The sequence below is a fragment of the Triticum urartu genome, chromosome 1, assembly GCF_003073215.2.
Source record: "Triticum urartu cultivar G1812 chromosome 1, Tu2.1, whole genome shotgun sequence".
Classification (NCBI taxonomy): Eukaryota; Viridiplantae; Streptophyta; class Magnoliopsida; order Poales; family Poaceae; genus Triticum; species Triticum urartu.
Window position 1 is genome coordinate 34,291,054 of NC_053022.1, and position 6,742 is coordinate 34,297,795.

Below are 6,742 nucleotides of genomic sequence, written 5' to 3' on the forward strand. Positions count from 1 at the left end.
GGTCTCCCGTGGGCTCCTGATTCAAGGGAGAAGGCTGGTCCAGAGAACCGCCAGGCGAACCGCGCCCAGGCGTGCAACACGGAGAGCTGGAGCTGGGCCCCACACCTGTTTCCTGGTTCCCCGACAGATCGGCCCACTCATTCGTGGCACACGACGAGTCACGGAGAGGATCCGCCCCAGAGCTGGGCTCCACGCTGTCGCCACAGCGCCACCTAAATCCATAGCGCGCCCATCCGTGTACCTGGCGCTGAGATTCTCCTCGGATCACGCGTTGGCAGCGGCAGGCACAGGTGCAGCAGGATCATCCTCGGATCTGGTGTTGTCTCTTTCCTCGTTTGATTCTTCACACATAAAATGACGCCTGTTGCTGCACATTCATCAATAAAATCAAAACTTTCTTTTTCTTTTGAACTAATCACATGATCAGCATTAGTTAGTTCACCCCCGTGATCTGGATTAGGAAGGAAATCTGGAAGTAGTGCTATTTCAGCACGTAATAGAGCTCCTGCATTGGGACGAAGCTTTGTAAAAGGAAAGACAGTTTCATCAAAAACAACATCACGAGAAATATAGACGCGTCCAGTTGCGACTTCAAGACATTTGTATCCTTTATGGAGATTGGTATAACCAATAAAGACACATTGAGTAGAACGAAACTCTAGTTTGTGACGATTATAAGGACGAAGATTAGGATAACAAGCACACCCAAATTTTTTGAGAGAGTTGTAATCGGGTTTTTGATGAAACAATCACTCTAAAGGGGTGAAGTTGCCAATCACTTTACTGGGCAAGCGATTTATGAGATATGTAGCTGTGATAAAAGCTTCATCCCAATACTTGAGAGGCATTGACGCATGAGCAAGAAGAGATAGCCCTACTTCAACAATATGACGATGTTTGCGTTCAGCAGAACCATTTTGTTGATGAGCATGGGGACAAGAAACATGATGCTCTATGCCTATTTCACGAAAGAAAGAATTGAGTTTCTCATATTCTCCTCCCCAGTCACTTTGGACTGTGAGAATCTTTCTGTCAAAGTGTCGTTCAACAAGTTTTTGAAATTCTTGGAAGACGGAAAAGACTTCGGATTTGTACTTAAGCAAGTATATCCAAGTAAATTTGCTATAGTCGTCAATAAAACTAACATAATATTTTTTCCTTCCAAAAGAATCTCTTGCATGACCCCATACATCACTGAAAATAAGTTCTAAAGGAGCATGTGCAACACTAGTTGACTTAGGATAAGGGAGTTGGTGACTTTTGGCACATTGACAAGCATCACAAACAGACTCTTCAACTTGACTATGGGACAATAGAAGATTGTCTTTATTCACTATTTGCTTAACTATAACTGATGACGGATGTCCTAATCTTTGATGCCATCTTGCCAAAGATGGCTTGACGATAGAGTGGGCTTGACGACGACGATGACGACTAAGAGCTCCGGATGTGATGGGGTAAAGGCCTCCAATGCATCTACCGTGATGAAGGAGCTCCCTCGTTGCCCGATCCTTTATAAAAAAATATGTCGGATGAGTTTCAAAGAAGACATTGTTATCAGCAGTTAGACGAGACATAGATGCAAGATTTTTGTTGGCTTGTGGAACATGAAGGACATCCTTTAAAAGAAGATCACGTTTTGAACTAGGGGAACTAATTAATGCTTGACCTATGTGATGAATGTTCATACCTCCACCGCTTGCGGTGTGAATCTGGTCGCTGCCGTGGTATTTCTCCCGGAAAGCAAGCTTCTCGAGCTCACTTGTGACATGATCCGTTGCACCGGAGTCAGCATACCACACCATCCCTGCATCTTCTTCTTGTTCTCGTATGGCTGCAGCAACATGACGCTCGTTGGGGACGTAGTCTTCATCAAAGCGATGCCAGCACTCCATCACCTCGTGACCCGACTTTTTGCATAGCTAACAGCGGGGCCGTCGGTTGTTGGAAGAGGATGTGCCTCTATGCCCGTAATGATTATGGTTCTGATTGTGATTGTAGCCGCCTCCACCTCCACCTGTAATCTGGTTCCTGTTGTAGCCGCCTCCTCCTGTACCCGAGCGCGAGGACTGAGAACCACCGCGCCCACGCCCGCTGCTACTGTTGCTGCGACCACGTCCCTGCTGCCCACGACCTCCTGTGTTGCGCCCGCGAGAGGCGGCATTGGGAGAAGATTGACGAGGGTTCAGACCATGGAGCAAATTCATGCGGGCATCAAAGGAGAGAAGCTGGCTGTATAATTCCTGGACGGTGACTGGTTCTACCCGAGCAGCAAGAACAGAGACTACAGGATTGTAATCTTGGTCAAGACCAGCGAGAATATGTGAGGTGATTTCCCCATCAGAGAGGGTGACTCCTCCTGCGCAAGCGATCTCATCGGTGAGAGATTTGACCTTGGCGAGGTAATCTGCCATGCTTGAACTTCCCTTCTGAAGATTGTGAAGAGCAATCCTTGTATTAATGGCTTGTGCTTGTGATTGGGCTGCAAACGTCGCGTGGATGGCAGCCCACACCTCGGAAGGAGTTTGGAGCATAACAACCTGGGCCAAGATCTCGCGGGAAAGAGACCCCATCAGGAAACCTTGAAGTTGCTGTTGCTGCGCATACCAGATGACTCTAGCCATGTTGACGATCTGTTATTCCTTCCCGTCCTTAGTGACAGTGAGGGTGGCCGGCGGTGCTTGGCTCGTCGGCTCGAGGAAGTGCGACATCTGTGCACCTTTGATTTGAGGCAGCACGACGGCCTTCCACAGGAGAAAATTGCTCCTGTTTAGCTTCTCTTGAGGTGGAGGTCCAATGGACACGGCGTTGCTGGTGCTGGATGATGGGGCGAAGAGGGAGGCGGATGAATCGGTGGTGAGGGCACTCATGGTGCTGGCGAGGGCGGAGGAGGTAGTTCCTGTCATGGCTTTCCTTGTAGCTAGATGAAATCGATCTAGGAGGAAGAGGCTCTGATGACCATGTTAAACTTATGATGGAAGCGTACAACCCTTTGCTCGGGCCGCACGTTTATATATATCAATGATGCCGTGGCTTACAAGTTGTAGATCGATCGATCTATTACAGAGAAGAGTCGGTAAAGAAGATGGAGAAAGACAGAAGAAGAGATAGACTAGGATTACAACATGAACAGCTTTTCTACCTCAACACAACTTATTCTAACAAATAAATCATACCCAGGTGCAAGAAAAGGAGGCATCACTGGTACATATATAACATGGCGTGTGATAATTTTGGCAACCCCTTCTTGCACATCATGCCATTAGACATGAATATTATTGCTAAATGTCAACTGTAGATTTCATCACCTCATTGTTGAAAGAAAGTGCGCCGGCCCTCTCTGATAGATGATGTGCCATCCTCATAGGTGGAGCCCTTGTGGAATTCGTCTTTGTTGACCCAGCCATGGTCGTCGCCACCGCCGACAGCTGCGAGTAAATGGCACTGGCGGTCTAAGAATTTGTTCTGCGAGTGCACTTTAGTCACACAACTTGCAAACCAGAAAAACCCGTCACAGAACTTGCGTTGCGGGTGCATTTAAGTCACACACGCGAGCTGAACCGGTTCGGACACCCGGTTTTCTCTGTTCCGAGGTCACGTGGTGGATGTGGAGGGCTGTATTTTTACAGATAGCCCCCTAAACTCTCATGTAATGCCGCATTGATACTCCCTCCATTCTCATGGAGCAGGTAGACGGTGTCACCCATTAGCACATTGTGTGCACAGTTTCAGGAACTCTGTGTGACGGAATTTAGACCGATGCTAGAGAGGTAGCAGCAGAATTCAGACTGAATGTTGGAGAGTGATGTGCATCCACCCACCTGGTTCTATGGGGACTATGTCCGACACGACATTGCTTGCCGCGGCGGTGGCGGCGGGGGCTCACGGCCTGGAGGGGACGACGCGGTATACGCCGTCGAGCGAGTTCATCCTCTTGATGCTCTTGGCCGAGCTCAACTTCATGTTCATCCGGAGGGACTGCGACCGGTGCATGCCCGTCTTCTCCTGCCACCAAATTAGTTCTGATAAGTTCACGGTCGTCATAATCCAAACAAAGAAAAATAAAACTAGATCAAAATGCTTACAGCGGCGGCAGGAACACTCGGCGGCGTCTTGCTGGCGGCGTGCACGGAGGCCGAGAGCACGCCATCGTCCGCCGCCAGGAGCGACGAGGTCCTAGCGATCCTTCCGCTGAAGAGCCTGGAGAGGGACGCCTCATAGCCTCTGACCGACGACTTGAAGCTGCCCCCTCCCGGCAGGACGGCGTGCGCTGCGGCGCCGGCGGCTTGCCGGAACGGAGCCTGAGCCGGACTTTCTGCTGGCGTTGGAGCCCGGTGTTGCTGCTACAGCTTCTGCCTCTGCTGCCGCCGTCGGTGTGAGGGGCGCGCTGCTCTCCGCCGGGATGTCGATGGAGTGGTGCGGCGGTCTCTTGGGCTGCTGATCATGAGGCGCAGGGCCTCCTCCTCCTCCTTGCATTGGATTTGTTATTATAGTACTACTACTCTCCTGCAAATCGAAGAGGAGGAAGAAGAAGAAGCAGCAGAGGAAAGCTTCAGCTCAACTAAAAACAGGATGAATCCACATGAATCATCTGGCGGACGCGCAAGTGAGTGACCAACTAAGATCAGCACATATGCATGTACCAGTACCGGCGTCGGTGAAGCGAGGTCTTTGGCGCCCGCCGTGCATGGCCTCGCATCTGGGACTCGAATGTCTTTCCTCAAGAGATGTGGCAGCGCGCCGAGCCGAAGATGCGGCCGGAGCACGGGCGGGTTGCCATCGCCCGCACGGCTGCCATGCCGGCCCTCGAGCAGGATTTCCGCGGGCATGTCTTGTACGCCACCACACCGTCGGCGACGGCGGCCTGGCCGCGGACGAGCTCGATGAGGCAGCAGCGCTGCCTGTCTCCTCTCCCATCGGCAGCGAACAGAGGGAGTAACAATGCGGCGTTACGTGAGAGTTCAGGGGGCTATCTACAAAAATCCAGCCCTCCACAGCTGCCACGTGCGCCGCACGTGACCTCAGAACAGAGAAAACCGGGCGTCCGACCGGTTCAGCTCGTGTGTGTGACTTAAATGCACCCGCAACGCAAGTTTCGTGACGGATTTTTTCTGTTTGCAAGTTGTGTGACTAAAGTGCACCCGCAGAACAAGTTCTTAGACCGCGAGTGCCATTTACTCGACAGCTGCAGAGCGGAGCAATAGTGCGCAGAGGTCCCATTGGTTGTGGCGTTGTGCATTCATCAACGATCAGGGAGTTTAGGCAGCCGGCGATGGGATGGCCACCCGGCTCGTGTGCCAACGCCCAAAGAGATGAAGCCATGGAGGCTAGGCAGACTGCGGTGTTTGCCGGAGGAGCAGAGGAGTAGAGCAACGACATGCACACACCAAATCGGCTATGCCTTCCTCAACGATCTTGGTGGCCCGCAGTAGAACGGCGGCCCAACCGCGTAGAGAGGAGTACAAGGCGAGGAAGACCTGCGGACGTGCAAGAGTGGACTTCACGTCGAGATGGCCTGTCGCCTGTGGTCGCCAGATTCTGCTGTAGAGAGAAGTGGATTCTTTTGTTCTGAGCAGGAGATCATAGTTGTGTGCAGGTAGAGGAAAAGGTGACCTCTTTCTTATGGAGCGTTGTTTCCGTGAAATAATTTCATTTTTATTTTTTATGTGGGAGATCGAGAGGATTTTTAAGGCGAGAGGTTGTTCGACTGACTCTTACGATTATGAATTGAACCATTAGTGTTTAGGCTGGTCACAATGGGGAGGAACTTAGGAGTAACATCACACACTCCAATACAACTTTGCTTATGTGGCACATATTTAATGAAGAGAGAGGTGCTTGTGGTAACTAGCTAAGTTACCGGAACATCACACACTCCAAAAAACAATGAGTCTATAACCTAATAAATACATCGTTGCATGACACTACATAGATGTTCCTATCCACTATGGAGGTAGTAACATAGTCTAGGGAAGTGTGTAAGTTACTAGCTTATGTTCTTGCCTATTATGACCAGCCTTAAGAAAAGAAACTGAACTATTAAGAGGGAGGTTGCTCGGCTCTCACGGTCGGAAACTGAACAATTAATTAATGGGGAACTAAGCATCTATTCTTGTTGCTGAACTGTACGTGCATGTGCATTTGAGTAGGCACTCAAAAGTAGGAGATTAATTAGTGGTTAGACAAAAAATGAAAATGATGGACTCATGTGAACGCTGATGTGGCAATCCGCTGATGTGGACAATGTGCATGATAAGAGAATGGGGAGCAACTTCTTAAGAATGATAGATTAGTCAAATTCCGCTCATCTTAATTATAGCGATATGACTTGTCATTAGTTTTCCTTAATTATGTAAGTGCCGCTTTATATTTTCTTTGAAACCTTCTTGCATATATCCTCTTTAACTTGCTACTACCATAGCTTGTTTTTTCATGACCATGTTGTTTTGCTACTACAAATCGTTTAGCATACTGAAATGACTTGTTACATTATTGACATGATTCGTTACTTCTAAAAAGTACTGTTACAATCATTATTAACATACTCATCGCAAAAGATCTTCCTATTCTTCTTACCAACCCCATGCATGTTTTGTGTGGTTTATATATGATCTTTCATTCTTCATGCTCTAGCACTTCTCTGTAAATCTTGTCGATGTCTTCGTTACTTCTTACCCAACGGACTACTATTCAAGATATGATTGTCAAAATAAAAAACCAGAAGCTATGAGTTTAAGCGGTA

At 49.0% G+C, this 6,742-nt stretch overlaps 1 pseudogene; it reads right to left on the reverse strand.

Moving 5' to 3' along the window:
- Positions 1-2,212: 2,212 nt before the first annotated feature.
- Positions 2,213-2,351, reverse strand: LOC125533330 (annotated as a pseudogene).
- Between the last annotated feature and the right edge of the window lie 4,391 nt (positions 2,352-6,742).